A 20,168-nucleotide genomic window follows, 5' to 3' on the forward strand; every position below is an offset into this window, starting at 1 on the left:
AAAAAAATTAAGTAGAAAGCTCGAACAAGTCATATATATTTTTTATAATTATAAATTATCTTAGCAAGTATAAAATTATTTTAAATATAAAAAGACTAATTTTTTGTGCTTACATACTTGTCCTCTTCCTACGAGGTATAAAGGAAATACCAACGTAACTGCTTCATAATTTATTGCTTAAGTTTCTTTTCTTATTTTTTATCTTTTTTTGGTTTAAAAAAGAATAGAAACTTAATAAATAATAACTTTCTATTCAAGACACTTTATAGTCCTACCAAATTCTTAAATTTTTGCAGTAATGTATAATTGCTGGGAAATACTGGAATCAAAATTCTATTGGAGAATGTCAGGACCCAAATCGATAGACTTTGACGAGTGCCCGAGTTCTATCTACCGAACACCCCTAAGCATATGTCTAAGATATAAACATGAAATAAGTGTAGGTCATGCATAACATTTGCCCCAAAACTGTTGAACTATGTGAATAACATACGTGAGGAGACATACTCAAAAGACATATGTACATATACATGCGGAATACAGTAGGGCGAGCCGACAAGGCCACATACTATCCAACTATAGATGACTCTCTACAAACGTCTAATAGAGTGTACAACTGTATAAAGGACAGGACTGGGCCCCGTCATACCCTTAGATGTATACAAAAAGTATCTTACCAAAACCCAATAGCAGCTCCGGATCAAATGGAGCACACCAACTCTCGTTGAGCTAGGATCCTAAGGAGGAGGACCGTCAGCATGTCTACATGCACCTGCGGGCATGAAACGCAGGCTCCCAGGCAATAGAGACGTCAATACGAATAATGTACCGAGTATGTAAGGCATAAAAATCAATATATAAAAGGCATGAAAGAAATATGGAGTAAAGAACTCAACATGTAAGTCTAAATAGCTCTGTGAATCATGAAAATATTTATAATGTTATGCGTATAAATGTCATATCATACATAGGTATATGCATACATAACATCATCAAACCTCCGAGGGCATCCCATCATATCATCTCGGCCTCTGTGGGCGAAATCATAAATTTTATACCAGCTGATTAGGTGGTGGTGCGTATATAACGCCATAACCTTTCCCAATACCCCATATACATATAATATACGCTTATATAACGTCATCTGGTCTGGGTCAATGTGCATGTATAAATGAATGCAACACATAATGAAGTAAGTCAATACGATCTCTCGGAATGTCGTGAGACCCATGAACAGACGATATGATAGTAGGACATATGGGGAATCAAGAACACAGGCAACCCTAGTATTTCTAAGAATAGAATCATTTGTGAAAGTGGCGTGCTTGCTTATTTCGTTGTATCATATAGATCATGCCAAAAGGAAAGAAAGGATAGCCTTAACATACCTGTATGATCTCTTCCTTATTACTCAACCAAGCTCAACATAACTTCTTGCATCTACAACAAGTGAAATGATATTGTCGTTAACATATAATGTGTACCATCGTATTTGGCTAGTCGTATGGCTTAAGAAAAATCGAGCATCAACTCCCCTATTTTTAATACATCCCAAAGACCACTAAGGGTCATCAACATCCCAATAACAATAACTATAACCAACAATAGCAACAACAACAATATAATCCAATGTGAGTTTCTCCGATTATCTTAACAATCATATTGAGCGGCAAGCTCGTTTTTACTCATAGCAAGATATAAATTGAATCCAACTCTTATTCCATAAATTAGTTTACAACTTTCAGAACATCATACTTATATGTACTATATTATTTCTAGTTCAAAACATCCACAAAATGCCTTCCAAAACAGCCTCATACGTCTAACACCTTAATTTTTATCGTCAATCACTTGTTTTTCATATTTTCTTCTTCAATCAACTTAATTAACACCTAGAAAAACTTAACAACAGCAGCCACAACATTATCAAATTATTTCTCATAATTTTAAGCCACCACAAATCATATATTTATCCAACCAAAAAGACAACCATATCACATGTTCTTTCAAGTGCTATCTTATGGTTTTTCACTCAAACAACACAACCAACACAAGATTAACCTTAGGCGCAATCAAGAAGATGTTATACATACTTTGGACAATAGCTACAACTTGAAACCCTATCTCAACTTAGCTCACAATAGCCCTCAATCACACCACAACATCATAGAAGCATTTTTTTGTAGTCTTTAACACCTTTGATGATGATTTGAGTTGATTTCCCTTAAGTTTGGTTCTTGGGATATGTTAGGGAGGGTTTTGGAGATCTTTTGGACGAAATTTGGGTGAGAAATGCCCCGAAATGAGGCTGAAACATCTTTTAAAAGACGTAAGGTCGGTGGCCATCTCAAGTGGGTCCCTTACCAAGCTGTTTGCGCAATCTCGCAAAAACTCGGATATCTCTCTACTCAGATGTCGTATCGATGAACGGTTTAATGTGTTGAAAACTAGACTTGTATATATTCAATTTTTTATATATTATGTCCCAAAAATACCCCATATAGCATATGAAATATATTGCTCAAAAAGCTCTGTTACAAGGCAAATCCTTAGTCGGTTTTTCCGCAACTTTAATCCGATTTTTTCCAAACTTTATATTTTCTATCCAAACATCTTATATATCCATATTATAAGTTTAAACTCATTTAAATCATGATTAACAAGTCTCACATTCATTACGTCACCTTGGAACGCATAGGGTGTAACAATTTTCTCCCCTTAGAAACATTTGTCCTCGAATGTTAAACTCTCAAAAATCTATAGAAATTTTGGCAGGGTCTCCTCTGTAACAGTATTACTACCAACCTGTCACACAGCAAACCCAACAATACAAATCCACACAGGGCCACAATCATCAATAACACCAATGGTCTTACACGACCAATAACAATAACTAACATAAGAGTCAAGTATCATATACGAACCTAAAGGTTGTGATGTCTCAGTCCGATCCTCCTCCAGAAGCAGAAACAAGTGAGAATACCTAGTCTTTATTTCTTCTTCAGATTCCCAAGTCATATCCTCCACATTATTATTACTCCAAAGTACTTTAACCGAAGCTACATCCTTAGTTCTCAATCTCCGAACTTGTCTATCTAGTTTAGCAATAAGAGTTTCCTCATATGATAGTTTCTCTGTAACCTGAACATCATTAACTGGAATGACTTTATAGGGATCTCCAATACACTTACGGAGCATAGACACATGAAAGACTGGATGTACAGACTCCAAGTTGGAAGGTAAGTCTAACTCATATGCTACTGGGCCTACTCTGCGTATAATTTTATAAGGTCCAATATACCGAGGGCTAAGCTTTCCTTTCTTATCGAATCTCATAACGCCTTTTCATCGGTAATACCTTTAGGAATACCCAGTCGTCTACCTGAAACTTCAAGTCTCGTCATCGATTATCTGCATAGGACTTCTGATGACTCTGAGCTGCTAATAGCCTTTCCCTTATAAGCTTAATCTTCTCAACTGCCTGTTGTACCAACTCTGGTCCTACTAACTTAGTTTCCTCAATCTCGAACCATGATAGGAGACCTACACTTTCGTCCATACAGAGCTTCATATAGAGCCATCTGAATGCTGGAATGATAACTATTATTATATGCGAACTAAATAATTGGAAGATGATCATCACAGCTACCCTTGAAGTCCATCACATAAGCCCGTAACATATCTTCCAATGTTAGAATAGTACGCTCAGCCTAACCGTCTGTCTGGGGATAAAATGTTGTATTAAGACTTACCTGAGTCCCCAATCCTTTTTGGAAGGACCTCCAGAAATTATCTATAAACTTAGCCCCTCTATCTTAGATAATAGATATAGGGACACTATGAAGTCGTATTATCTCCTTAATGTAAAGCCTTGCATAATCCTCTATTGAATACGTAGTCCTGACAGGTAGAAAATTGGCTAATTTTGTAAGTCTATCAACAATAACCCATATAGAATCGAACTTATGCTGGGTACGAGGTAAGCCTATGATGAAATCCATATTAATCACTTCCTATTTCTAAGTCGGAATCTCTATAGCCTGCAATAATCCACCGGGTTTCCGATGCTCAATCTTAACCTGCTAACAATTAGGGCACTGAACAACAAACTCTGCTATATCCTTCTTCATTTTATCCCATCAGTATATTCCCTTGATATCATGATACATCTTTGTCGCTCCTGGATGAATAGAATAACGAGAATAGTGAGCTTCTCCCATAACCTGCTGGCGCAACCCTGCCATCATTAGGAACACATAATCGACCTCGATATCTGAGGACTCCATCTCATGTAATCTCAAATGGTGTTTTCTCCTTTTGAGGGGTTGTATCTCTGTAGTGAGCTAGCATAGGATCTTCATACTGGCGTTCCTTCACTTCAGTTACTAGAGAGGATGTTGTCGTGCCCTGAATAGTAACTCCGGTACCACCTGAATCTAGTAATCAAACTCCAATATTAGCTAGATTATGAATATCACGAGCTATATCACTCTTATCTTGTTGTAAATATGATAGGCTACCCATAGATCTACGGTTGAGGGCGTCGGCTACTACATTCGCCTTCCCTGGATGGTATAAAATATCAACATCATAGTCTTTCAGTAGCTCCAACCATCGCCTGTGACATAAATTCAATTCATTTTGCTTGAATATATATTGAAGGCTCTTATGGTCCGTATAGATATTAACATGAATGCCATACAAATAGCGCCTCCATATCTTTAATGCATGAATCATGCGGATAACTCTATATCGTGGGTCAGGTAATTCTTCTCGTGGTTTCTTAATTGTCTAGAATCATAAGCGACAACCTTACCATGCTGCATCAATACACAACCCAATCCAAGACCCGAAGCGTCACAATAGATAGCATAACCATCGGTCCCTTCCAGAAGTGTCAGAACCGGTGTTGAAGTCAATCTGTACTTCAATGCCTGGAAACTATGCTCACAAGCATCAGTCCACTGAAACTTAGTTGCCTTCTGAGTCAACTTTGCCAATGGTGCTGAAAGAGAAGAAAAACCCTCTACAAATCTCTTGTAATAACCTGCCAAATCCAAGAAGCTACGAACCTCCACCGGTGTCGTGGGTCTAGGATAAGTCTTCACTGCCTCAATCTTCTGTGTATCAACCCGGATACCCTCACCTGAAATAATATGACCAAGAAAGGCTACAAAATTCAACTAGAATTCACATTTAGAGAATTTTGCATACAACTTCCTTTCTTGTAGAACTCTAAGTACAGTACGTAAATGATCTGCATGCTCAGCCTCTGAAAGGGAGTAAACCAAAATATCATCTATAAATACAATCACGAACTGATCTAGAAAGGGTCTAAACACACGGTTCATCAAGTCCATGAATATTGCTGGGGCATTGGTCAACTCAAACGACATAACCTGAAACTCAAAGTGCCCGTATCTGGTCTTGAATGTCGTCTTCAAAATATCTTTCTCTTTAACCCTTACCTGATGGTACCCAGACCTCAAGTCTATCTTCGAGAAACACCTGGCACCCTGCAACTGATCAGATAAATCATCAATTCTTGGGAGCGGGTTCTTATTCTTGATTGTCGCCTTATTCAACTGCATGTAATCAATACACTTCCGCAAGGAACCATCTTTCTTTCTTACAAATAACACAAGTGCTCCCACGGTGATGTGCTGGGTCTGATAAAGCCTTTTTCAAGCAAATCCCTCAGTTGTTCTTTCAACTCTCTCATCTCTGCAGGTGCCATTATATACGGTGGAATAGATATCGGCTGGGTATCTAGTAATGTGTCAATAGCAAACTCAATCTCCCTCTCTGGCAAAAGGCCTGGAAGCTCATCGAGAAAAACATCGGGAAACTCATTAACCACTGGGATAGACTGAAGGTTTGGTGACTTTGCTTTCACATCCTATACCCGAACTAAGTGATAAATATAGCCCTTTCTGATCATCTTACTTGCCTTGAGATAGGAAATAAACCTATCTTTTTTTGATGCAATATTACTTTTCCACTCTAGAATTGGCTCCTCTGGAAACTGGAACTGAACCATCTTTGATCTACAATCAATGTTAGCATAACAAGAAGCCAATCAATCCATACCTATTATAATATCAAATCCCACCATATCTAGCTCAATCAGGTCTACTACTGTAGAACGACTATGAATTGCTACTATACAGTCTTTATATACCCGTCTAGCTATCACTGGATCCCCAACAGGTGTAAACACTTCAAAAGGTTCAATCAACTCAGGTTCTATCCCAAACTTACTAGCAATCAACGGAGTGACGTATGATAAGGTGGAACCTGGATCAATCAATGCATATACATCATATGAGGAGACTGATAATATACCTGTAATAACATCAGGTGATGACTCTTGATCCTGTCGACCCGCTAATGCATAAATACGGTTTTGAAGACCGCTCGAGTTAGATGCTCCATTTCTGCCTCTACCACGACCAGCTGGTGCCTGTGAACCTTGCCTAGGGGGCGTACTGATGATGACAAACTAGCTACAGATCTCACTGACTGAACTATACATGCACCACCTCTCATCGGACAATCTCTCACAACGTGGCCTGGATAACCACAAGTATAACAAACACACAACCCTACAAGGCATTACCCGACATGTTGTTTACCACACTAAGCACATCGTGGAAAGGGTGGTCTCATCTGACTTGACTCACCCCTATACTGAGAACTAGAGGCCCTGGAACTCTGACTGGGACCTGAATATATGGAACGATCAAATCTCCTACCGGCAAACTAAGGAGGTGCACTAGCAGATGACTGGGCTGGATACCTCAAGTACTGTTATCGTTGACCACTTGAAACTCACTAGAAGGACCTGAAGATCTTGCTCTCTTACTCTGGCCCCTATCATGCTTATGGTCGGCCCTCTGCTTCTGCTTACGCTCCTCTACACTCTGAGCGTATGCCTGAATACGAGAAATATCTATGCCTGACTAAAGTGAGACCGACATACAGTCATTAAGCAGGTGCGGCTCCAACCCCATCAAGAACCGGTGAACCCAATCCACCATCTTAGCTACAATAGTGGGAGCATACCTTGCCAAAGAATCAAACTGAAGGTTGTACTCCCGAACACTCATATTACCCTGTTGAAGGGTCAAGAACCTATCAACTCTGGGCCGTATAAGCTCTGGTAGCAAATAATAACGAAGAAAAGCCTTTGTAAACTCTTGCCATACTGCTGGAGGGGCATCCTCACCTCTGGACAACTCCCAAGACTCGTACCAATTAACTGCAACATCCTGAAGTCTATAGGAAGCTAGCTCAACTGACTCGGTCGCAGTGGCCTTCATTACCCTCAAAGTTCTCTGCATCTTATTGATAAATACCTGAGGGTCCTCATCTGGATATGCTCCAGTGAATATGGGAGGGTCCAAATTAATGAAATCGCAAACCCTCGCACTGATGGCCATATCTGCATGACCGATACCTACCTCCTGGCGTCGAGCCTGTGCGGCCACTAATCGAGTCAATAGCTGAATAACATCTCTCATCTCCGGTCCCTGTGCATCTGGCTGAGGAACTGGGGGTATTGGGGTTGGCGCTGGAGCTGGTGTCCCTTAGATCTCCTTCGGAGAGGGTAGGGTATGTGAAGTCTAAGATGGAGTCTCACTATGTGACTCTCTATGAGCCCTGATAACTCATGGCGCTCAACTTGTAGTCTCATCATCCACAGGCTTGCCCTTCTGGGCGGCTGTAGCATTCCTGGGCATCGCTAAAAACATAACATATCGTTAGGAAAATGAATCTTTATATCGCACGATCTAAGATAAGAAGGGAGGGTAACATTCTATATGTCCTGTAGCCTCATGTTTATAAGTGTGGTGCACAACACACTCATAAACAAGACTCTACTAGACATGGTCTGTAGACAACCCTAGGATGGAACTGCTCTGATACCACTTTTGTCATGACCCAAACCGATGGACTTTGACGAGTGCCGGACTTCTACCTACCGAACACCCCTAAGCATACGTCTAAGATATAAACATGAAATAAGTGTAGGTCATGCATAACATTTGCCCCTAAACTGATGAATGATGTGAATAACATATGTGAGGAGACAAACTCAAAAGACATATATACATAACATGCGGAATATAGTTGGGCGTGCCGACAAGGCCACACACTATCCAACTATAGATGACTATCTAAAGACCTCTAATAGAGTGTAAAACTGTATAAAGGGTGAGACTGGGCCCTGTAATACCCTTAGATATATACAAAAGTATCGTACCAAAACCGAATAGCAGCTCCAGATCAAATGGAGTATACTAACTCTCGCTGAGCTAGGATCCTAAGGAGTGGGACCGTCAGCCTGTCTACCTGCACCTGCGTGTATGAAACGCAGGTCCCCGGGCAATAGGGATGTCAGTACGAATAATGTGCCGAGTATGTAAGGCATAAAAATCAATATATAAAAGGCATGAAAGAAACATGGAGTAAAGAACTCAACATGTAAGTCTGAACAACTGTGTGAATCATGAAAATATTTATAATGTCATGCGTAAGCGTATAAATGTCATATCATGCATAGATATATGCGTACATAACATCATCAAGCCACTGAGGGCATCCATCATATTATCTCGGCCTCTGTGGGCGAAATCATGAACGTATACCAGCTGATTAGGTGGTGGTGCGTATATAACACCATAACCTTTCCACATACACTATATACATATACTATACGTGTATATAACGCCTTCTGGTCATGGGTAAATATACATGTATAAATGAATATAATGCATAATGAAGTAAGTCAATAAGACCTCTCAGAATGTCATGAGACCCATGAACAGACGATATGATAGTAGGACATATGGGGAATCAAGAACATAGGCAACCCTAGTACTTCTAAGAATAGAATCATTTGTGAAAGTGGCGTGCTTGCTCGTTTTGTCGTATCATCTGGATCATGCAAAAAGGAAAGAAGGGATAACCTTAACATACTTGTATGGTCTCTTCCTTTTTACTCAACCAATCTCAACACAACTTCTTGCATCTACAACAAGTGAAATGATATTGCCGTTAACATATTCGTACCATCGTATTTGGCTAGTCGTATGGCTTAAGGAAAATCGGGCAGCAACTCCCCTATTTTTAATACATCCCAAAAACCACTAAGGTTCATCAACATCCCAACAATAACAACTATAACCAACAATAGCAACAACAATAATATAATCCAATATGAGTTTCTCCGATTATCTTAACAATCATATTTAGCGGCAAACTCGTTTTTACTCATAACAAGATAAAAATTGAATCCAACTCTTAGTCCATAAATTAGTTTAAAACCTTCAGAACATCATACTTATATGTACTATATTATTTCTTGTTCAGAACATCCGCAAAATGCCTTCCAAAACACCCTCATACGTCTAGCACCTTAATTTTTATCGTCAATCACTTGTTTTTCATCTTTTCTTCTTAAATCACCTTAATTAATACCTAGAAAAACTTAACAACAGCAGCCACAACATTATCAAATTATTTTTTGTAATTTTCAGCCACCACAAATCATATAACAGTCCAACCAAAAAGACAACCATATCCCATGTTCTTTCAAGTGCTATCTTATGATTTTTCACTCAAACAACACAACCAATACAAGATTAACCTTAGGCACAATCAAGAAGATGTTATACATACCTTGGACAGTAGCTACAACTCGAAACCCTATCTCCACTTAGCTCACAATAGCCCTCAATCACACCACATGATAGAAGCATTCTCTTGTAGTCTTTAATAACTTTGATAATAATTTGAGTTGATTTCCCTTGAGTTTGGTTCTTGGGATCTTGGGATATGTTAGGGAGAGTTTTGGAGAGTTTTTGGACGAAATTTGGGTAAAAATCACCCGAAATGAGGCTGAAACATCTTTTAAAGGAAGTAAAGTCGGTGGCCATCTCAAGTTGGTCCCAACCGAGGTGCTTGCGCTGTCTTGCGAAAATGCGAATATCTCTCTACTCCGATATCGTATCGACGAACGGTTTAATGCGTTGGAAACTAGACTCATAGATCTTCAATTTGGTATATAATAGATTCCAAAATGACCACACATAGCACACAAAATGTATTTTTCAAAAAGCTTTGTTACAAGGCAAATTCTTAATCGGTTTTTTCGCAACTTTAATCCGTTTTTTTTCAAACTTTATATTTTCTATCCAAATATCATATATATCCATAATATGACTTTAAACTCATTTAAATCATAATTAACAAGTCTTATATTCATTACGTCACCTTGGGACGCACGGGGTGTAACAGAGCATCCCTGGAAACTTGTTATATGATCGTACTTTTTATCGCATCTTCAATTCTCGTCTAATTTATTTCATTTTATGGCCAGGCGAAATTGAAATTTATACTTGAAAGTTATAATGTATGTCCCTTGAACAACGATTTCATTGTTAGAAATTCCTTTTGTTTCATCTCCCTGTTTCCAACAAGTTGTCAACATATTTTTATTATCTTAATTGTCGGCTTTTAACATGCTTTTTGTGTTGTATCTTTGCACTGAAGTTTGAAGGACATTCCAATCCACAAAGTATTTTGCATTCATATAGGTCCGCAAAAAGACCGCACATCAAGGAAGCGTGATGTAGACAGTTTATCTTAATACAAATATTATTGGTTGATTTCATGGCTCAAAACCCTCGCATATATACCACACATAGATAACTTTACGGTTAGTCCAAAGTTCCCACCTTGTACTGAAGTCTGTTTTAAATGAAAATTCTTAAGTTCGATTAAGGAAATTCTTGAAACATACACTTCTGTCAAAAGATGCTTTGAAATAACCAAGAAATATAAACTCAAAAAGTCAATCTCAAATGTTATAGTGTCTCTCTTTAATTTTTCTTTTCTTTTTATAGAGGCTTGTTTAATATCTATATATCTATATATATATATATATATATATATATATATATATATATATATATATATATATATATATAAAATATAAAAGAGGCCGAGAAAGGTTACGATGACATGTGGCATAATATTAAATTGACACGTGTAATTTTTTGGACAATTTTTGAACTTTGTTGGAGTTTCAAATTTATTTTTAAAAAAATGTAAAGGACACATTTTTTTCAGAATTCAAAATTCATTTTACATGGCATAATTAAAGGTAGGGGTGGGCATAGTTTGGGCAAATTCGAAATCCGATTTTTTTTTGAATTTTTGGATTATAGATTGGAATTCGGATTTTATTTTTAAAAAATTTAGATTTTGGATTTGGGACTTCGAAATTTCGGATATCTGAAAATTCGAATTTTTTGTACCTTATCTTTAGCCTTACCGGTTAGACATTAATCTATTACGGCATTACCCATATACATACCTAATACTAATAAGTCTGAATCTCCAATAGTATCATGTCCATTAAATATTAGCCCGTATATTCAATACAAACTACTAAATCTATTATGAGATTCTCTACTAAATCAAATATAATATAGGGTTTTCTTTTCTCTCACGTCTACGTGCGTTTGTAAACACTGAAGAATTAAGAGTGAAGTTGACTAAAAATTCAATTTTGAGGTCACCTTTCTCAGTTAATATTTTAATTTATAATAGTATAATTTGAATAAGTGTGATCTATTTCATATTCGATACATTTTTTCTTGAAGAGGCATTATATAGAGTCGAGAAGATACAAAAAATTAAAGCATCTTTTGATTATCATCTTTCTACTTCATTTAAATGATTATTTTTATGTCGAATGTTTTCTATAAGCTCAACTTATAGGCTTAAAAGTCAAAATCGAAAATACGAAAAATTCAATCCGATTAATCTGAAACAGAACTTAAATAATCCGATTCAATTCGAAATTATTTGGATTGGATTTGGATTGTAATTTCTTCAATTCGAAAACCGAAATTCAAATCATATTCAATCTGAACTGCCTGGACGCTCATCCCTAACTAAAGGACACGTTTTTTCTCTCTCTCTTTAAGTTTGTAAAAGAATATTGATTTTAGATTATTATTTATAAATTTCATATCTAGATACCACTTTCCTAAATTTCCTCTGCAAAATCTAAAATTATCGCTCAACTATCTAACCTTCTAATTCCTATGCATCATGATTGAAACTCATGACTTCCACTTCCATTATACTCTGTAACCATCTGCAATTACTCAAACTCAGAGATTTGCATAGAAACTTGATACCCATCAACTCTGATTTTGGCCGTGATATCAACTCCCTTTAAGCATCCCATGATCTCAACTCCTAGCCCACCAACCCTTCTGCGCAGAATTCTCGGAAACATGACCATTGTCTTCATTTTGATTCACACTTCCTTCAGAAAAGTTCCATCTCTTTCCTCGTAAGAAAATCAATCCATCTCTTTGTTGGTCCATCGATATTCTATTTTAATCCATTTCACCGACATACAACAACAACAACAATCTAGTAAAATTCCACATGTAGGGTATGGGGAGGGTAGTGTGTACGCAGACCTTACCCCTACTCCGGAGGAGTAGAGAGGCTGTTTTCGATAAACCCTCGGCTCAAGAAGATGAAAACAGACAGTGGAGCAGTAATAGCAGAGGAAACAAGAAAGATAACATCAGCAACGTAATAACCGGAAAATAGAGAGAAAAGCAATAACAATAAGCGGAAAATAGAGAGAAAAGCAATAACAATAAACGAAAAATAGAGAGAAAAGCAATAACAATAAGCAGTAACAATGGAACAGTACTACAGACACAATGGAGTAATATGGATACAACAAGAGCCACTAGAATCCTAAGACACTACACTATCGGACTAACCTCCTACGACCTAACCTGCAGCCCTAATGAAGTAATATGGACACAATTGAAAAGCCACTAAGCAGCCTAAGACAAAACACAGACATGCCTCCTACCTTTGTAGGTTAATGCACGCCCTCCACAACTTCCTATCAAGGGTATATATATATATTGTGTGTGTGAATAGAAGTGTTTTGCCTATTTGCAGTACGATTTTCCAATGAAGGAAATTCAATTGAATCCTCTTTCTCGGTTGTATTTTAGCCACAATATTTGAAGTAGTGAAATATACGGAGGATTCCAATTGTTGACTCAACTAGATTTGGTAATGAGGTGTATTTGATGCTTAATATATATTGCGGTTGTTTGTTAATTGTTGTTTAATTAATCATTTACCGGATTGTACTCATTTTCTATATTTAGAATTGATATATGGTAAGTGGGGTTGGAGAATCAACTAGCAGGACACCCTCACTCAAGTCCTTCTTGCTCCACTAACAGTGGTAATTGTAGCGATGCCGGCAACTTAGAGTGCAATATTTAATTTGCTTTCATTTAGCGCAGGACCCGATTGTTACTCTCTGTGGCTAATAATGGAGGTAGTAATGTATATTAAAGGTTTTCTACATATTTGGACTCCTTTAGATTGTTGCTCCTTTTAAATTAAATATGTACTTATCGTGTTTAATGGAATATTTGTTCATCCGCGTGCGGCTGCCATTCGTAATCTAATGTACTAGAGAATAGCCCCTCTATTTTAGCTCAGTACAAGCATGGCATCACATGCCAAATGGGAAACTTTGAATTTCGGGGTGCCTCATATGATTTGACTGAATATCGTGGAGCTATGGTAAAATTTCGTGACATGCTTTTCATTTAGATTTTTTTGAGTCGTCGAATTATGAGATATCTGATAAAGAAACATTGGTAATTTATCGTTTAATCAATAAGCAAGATTTCTCGGTTACACATCTTTTATGCAGAAATTTTTTCTCTACCACAATGGGAAGTAAACTGCCTAACGCCCTCGAATGTTGACTAATTAGCCTCTTCTTCTTAATAGAGTGAATACCGGTATCATTCTCATATTTAAAGTATACTTTTTATCATGCCTTAAATATTTTTAACCTTATCTGCATAAAAAAAGAATTAAAAGCTAGGTGTCATCCATATAACAGAAATCATGTTGCTTCTTAAAAAACCAGAATAATGACTAAATTAAAACAATAAGTTGTAAGTTGGATATACATGTGTTTAGGTATTCCTTTTGTTGTTTAGAAATCACATTCATAGTCAATAACAGACAGTCTAAAAGCTATTGTGATTTTTTGGGATTGGCCACTGTGATGTAAAATAAGTATTCTGCAGAAGTATTGTTGTGGAAGAAAGGATTTTACTAATGTTTAGATATCATGCGTATAAGTTTGAAATTTATTTTTAGCTACAAAAAATATAGGTTATTTTGTTTCACTATGAAGTATTGGTGTGATCCTATATATTCATGTTTAGATACCTTGATTGTTGACTTTTAACTTCATAACTTATATATATTATATATATTTATAAAAATCGTTGCTTCTAAATATTTATTTGAAGAGAGAAAATCTACTTTATACTCATCATGATGCTTGCAACCTTTAGGAAAAATATTCTGTTTAACCAATGCAAATTGGAGTTCATGATATAAGCCTAGCTTTCAGCTTTATACAATTAAGTGTTAAAATAAAAGATGAATTTTTTTTGTTAGTACTGTAACTTTAAAGCCTTTGTTAGAAGGATATGAAAATTATGCTAGAGGGAAAGTGTTGAAAATATATTTGGACTTATCTGAACTCTAAAAGTTTTGCTCCTATTAAAAATCGATGTGTTTATATATGAATCACATTCATTTTGCTAAGCCAAAAGTTTAAGCATCAATAGTGTTCAATTGTAATGGCAAGTGCAGTACTTTGAAACTTTGAATAATTTTGGAAAGTATGACGAATGTAAAAAGCTTTTTATTTATTTACTTTTTATTTATACTTTATTTAGTTTTAGTGGCTTAAAAATTTCATATTTTAGAGAGAGTGCTTTTTATCGAGGATGACGAAAAATAGTCGTTAGAGGTAAAGCTTATTTTTCGTTAAAAAGGTAGTTGAAAGTATTTTTTAGTAGTTATACTGTTTTTTTTTTTTGCAGGTTACATTATTTTATACATATTTTGTCTACTGACTATTTCTCATTGTGTGGTATTAGTAGTACTTGATGCTATTCTGTTGAGAGATTGGCATTGGGTGAGACTAGCATGACAAGTTCGAGTGCAATTAGAGGATGATGGAGTTGAGCTATTGTTTTATTAATTCTCTCAAGACTTGGTCGATGAATTGTCCACAAGAAAATCGAGAATTTATACAATTTATTTTTGTTGATTATTACTTGATTTCTTAAGAAAATGGGAATACCTTATTTTGGATCTCAAACATACTTTCGGGGATGATTTTTTCAAGCCATTTTTCGGTCATCATATTTGTCATTGCACAGGTTCTATTTGCTATATGTGGGACTACTTTGAAGGATGGGAAGTGATCAAGATTAAAGAAACTATGTGGTTTGTGTTGGAGATGCTTAAAATAGAATTTTGTTCGAGTTGGGACGCCTTGATGAAGCTTCGTTTGGGACTGGAGTTTGAAATTAGATTTAAACCAGATGTGATGTCCTTTTTTGTTGTTGTCCCTTTAAGTCATGTACCTATTTTTACTCTTCTAAGCCTTATAGCCTGTTTGGCCAAGCTTTTTTCTAGGCCAAAAGTACTTTTGGCCAAAAATTAAGGTATTTGGCCAAGCTTTTAGAAGAAAAAAAGTGCTTTTGAAGAGAAGCAGCAGCAGATTTTGAGAAGCAAAAAAATGTAGTTTCTCTTTAAAAACACTTTTGAGAAAATACACTTAGAAGCAGTTTTCAAAAGCTTGGCCAAACACTAATTACTGCTCAAAAGTGCTTTTCAAATTAATTAATCAAAAACAAACTGATTCTTACCAAAATTACTTTTTTGATAAACACTTTTGAAAAAAGTATTTCTAAATTTTAGAAACTTAGTCAAACAGCCTATCAGTAAGGTTGAGTTGTAACTCTGCTTTTGGATTGAGACCCTTTTATGGGCATCATAGTAATGCTCTTTTTTTTATTATCTATGTTGATTTTCTTTTGAATTTGAGACAAGTTTTATACTTGACCTTTACATGAGTGCATAAGATGAAAGTTCATCTATTTATTTTTTGAACACTACTAAAAATCTGCCAAAAACCGACCAACTATTTCCGACCAACGTTGGTCGGTCAAAAATGCGACCAAAAACCGTCCAGGTTGGACGCAAACTGGGAAAAAAAAATATTTACATTTTTTTTAAACAAAATACCGACCAACATTGGTCGGTAAATTGGTCAATAGCTGGTCAGACAAGAAAATTTTGGATTACCGACCAACGTTGGTCGGTAATCTGGATCCAATTTTTTAAATTTTAATAATTATTTTATTATTTAAAATATTTTATAATATTTAAGAATTTATATTTAAAATTACCGACCAACGTTGGTCGGTTAAAGATTTTAAATTTTTAAAAAAAAAAAAACCGACCAAAGTTGGTCGGTTTTTGGTCAAACGGTCAGTACTTAATGTACCGACCAAAATTACCGACCAACTTTGGTCGGTAATTCTAAAATCAGAGAAGTGAAAAACGGGGGAAACCCCCATTTCTCTGAAATTTTTCCCTCTTCTTCCTTCCCTTCTCTCCTTCTCCCAGCCCCTCCCCCTCACCGTCCAGGCCTCCCCCTCGCCGTCCAGCCCTCACCCTCGCCATCGCCGCGCCGTCGCCGCTGCCACTGCCATTGCCGCCCCTCGATCTCCTTCTCCATCTCCTACAAATTCTAGGTTTGAATTACAACCCATTTATTTATTATTTTCAGGTTTAGTTAATTAGTTATGAATTAGTTTCAATTGATTAGTGTTTCAATTATTTGAACATTGTATTTTATTGAGGATTAGGGTTTAGGTCTTGTTTTAATTAGTTTTATTAATTAGTTTTATTAACTAATTAGTTTTGTTAATTAGTCAATTATTTATGAATTAGTTTAGTTTAGGGTATGGGTTGAATTTCTTTAGTTTAGTTAGTTTATGTTTAAACTCGTAGGATATGAATTGAAATTTTAGTTTTTAGGATTTGTTCTTGTGAATTGAACTTTTAGGATATGAATTGAACTTTTAAGATATGAATTGGACCTTTTGGATATGAATTAAACTTTTAGGATATAAATTGGTGTAATTAGAAAAAAATAATTATCTTGAATTAACTAAAAAAGATATAATTAATTTATAATTGTAGAATAAATTAATTTGTTCTTGTAAATCGAACTTTTAGGGTATGGGTTGAATTTCTTTAGTTTAGTTAGTTTATGTTTAAACTCGTAGGATATGAATTGAAATTTTAGTTTTTAGGATTTGTTCTTGTGAATTGAACTTTTAGGATATGATTTGAACTTTTAAGATATGAATTGGACCTTTTGGATATGAATTGAACTTTTAGGATATAAATTGGTGTAATTAGGAAAAAATAATTATCTTGAATTAACTAAAAAAAGATATAATTAATTTATAATTGTAGAATAAATTAATTTGTTCTTGTGAATCGAACTTTTAGGGTATGGGTTGAATTTCTTTAGTTTAGTTAGTTTATGTTTAAACTCGTAGGATATGAATTGAAATTTTAGTTTTTAGGATTTGTTCTTGTGAATTGAACTTTTAGGATATGATTTGAACTTTTAAGATATGAATTGGACCTTTTGGATATGAATTGAACTTTTAGGATATAAATTGGTGTAATTAGGAAAAAATAATTATCTTGAATTAACTAAAAAAGATATAATTAATTTATAATTGTAGAATAAATTAATTTGTTCTTGTGAATCGAACTTTTAGGGTATGGGTTGAATTTCTTTAGTTTAGTTAGTTTATGTTTAAACTCGTAAGATATGAATTGAAATTTTAGTTTTTAGGATTTGTTCTTGTGAATTGAACTTTTAGGATATGAATTGAACTTTTAAGATATGAATTGGACCTTTTGGATATGAATTGAACTTTTAGGATATAAATTGGTGTAATTAGAAAAAAATAATTATCTTGAATTAACTAAAAAAGATATAATTAATTTATAATTGTAGAATAAATTAATTTGTTCTTGTTTTATTTGTATAGATGGAACATCATACTTGGATGTACAATAGAAATTATCCTAATTGGCGGAGATTGCGGGAGGATTTTGTAGAAGGGGTTGATGACTTTATTAGACATGCAATGTCACTTTCACCATACCAAAGTGAAGGAGTAATTAGGTGCCCTTGTGTCAGGTGCGATTGTATGAAGTTTAAAAAATCGGAGGAAGTTAAGCTTCATCTTTATAGGAAGGGGTTTATAGAGAATTACTTTGTGTGGACTAATCATGGAGAGATCGATGGTAGCCGTGGGATATTTCATAACATGGTTGTTGGTGAAAGTAGTAGGTCGGTGGAGAATACAAATCTTGATTCTAGAATTCAGGATATGGTTGCGGATGCTTTTGGGGGTGAGCCCAATGAAAATGTTGAACAAACTCCTAATGATGACGCAAAACGTTTTTATGAACAGTTAGAGGAAGCTAGTCGTCCACTACGTGAAGGAAGTCCGCACTCTGAGCTGTCTGTTGCAGTTAGATTACTAAGTATCAAATCTAATTGGAATATTTCTCAAGCAGCCATGGACTGTTTCATTGACCTTATGAGTGAACTAGTTGACCCTAATATCAACTTACCTGGTGATTTCTATAAGGCGAAGAGATTGGTTTCTAAGTTAGGACTTTCGTCAATGAGAATGTTATTGGCTAACATGAGATTATGTAGGACAATTGGCAAATGCAAACAATTTGTTAAGCAGAGGAATAAGATTGAAGGATCTATATGCGAAGCCTATCTTGCAAAGGAAACTGCACATTTTTGTTCTTATTATTTTGAGAGTAACGTGCCATGTTCTAGGAATAGGCCCAATAGGCACACGGTCGAATGTGTGAATGATCCATTATATCCACCAATGTCCATATTCAATCAACCAGGCCGATGTTCTAAGGATGTTAGAAAGAGAAGTTTGAGTGATATGGAGTACAAGTCAGCTACACTTCATGTGTTGCTAAATTGTCCCGAAGTTGTACCATTTCTCAAGTAAGTATTGATTTATTAGTTATCAAAATATAAAATTTACTGTGACTATATATTGATGCAACTACTAAAAATATTTGATATGTCACAGTCACTTCGTGGGTCAATTTGGCTATGATGCTGTATATATATTGAATGTATAAAAATTGATTCATAAGTTGTGCTAACTTATGACTTTTTTTAACTCTATGTAGGTAAATAATCCAAATAATGGTGTAAATCAATTTTTGAAAGATATATCTTGGGGACCTGGGCTTCAGGTCACAACAATGTCTAAGTACGTAGTGAATGGTTATAAGTTTCATACAGAGGATTGCTCTAAAAATAAAAATAGCAACAACAGCGGGGTGTGGGTTCAAGGTGGTGATGGCAACCAAGTTGGAGATATTGATTATTATGGTGTGGTCAAAGAAATATTACAACTAGAATATACAGGTTGGCCATATAAGAAATTAATACTCTTTAGATGCAAGTGGTTTGACCCAAATCCAACAAGAGGTACAAGAGTACACAACCAATACAACATAATTGAGGTTAATCATACGAGGGAGTATGATCGCTATGATCCTTTCATAATTGCACATAACGTTAGGCAAGTGTATTATGCTCCTTATCCATTGCGGCGGAATAAGTTCGATTGGTGGGTTGTAATAAAAACTAAGCCTGTAGATAGGGTGGAAGTCGAGAATGTGTTAGATGTTGCATATCAAAACGATATCTCCAATATTCACCAAATAGTGGTCGATCAGTTAGAAAATAATTTGGAACATCCTGAACGCATATTGGAAGAAGTTGATATAAATGAAGTAACAATTATAGAAAATGAGGACGAGGAATCAACTGATGAAGCTCAAACAAGTGAGGACGAAGAATTCTCGGACGAGGAACAATACGTCGATGAGGATTAAAAAGTTGGTTTTTTAAAGCACTCTCGTTTTATAGCTAGTTTCTTATATGTTTCAATCTAAATGTGTATTATACTATGCAGATGGCAGGCAAGGGTCAAGGTAACAATGACCCTACTAGTTCTCGGGGTCGAGAAAAGGGTAGGAAGGGAAAGAGGAGGGTAGAAAATAATACTCCCTCTTATCCACCCTTTTCAGAGATGCCTATGTCTTATCCTCCACCACACGGCTATACTGAGTTGCCACAG

Source organism: Nicotiana tabacum, chromosome 13, assembly GCF_000715075.1.
Source record: "Nicotiana tabacum cultivar K326 chromosome 13, ASM71507v2, whole genome shotgun sequence".
NCBI lineage: Eukaryota > Viridiplantae > Streptophyta > Magnoliopsida > Solanales > Solanaceae > Nicotiana > Nicotiana tabacum.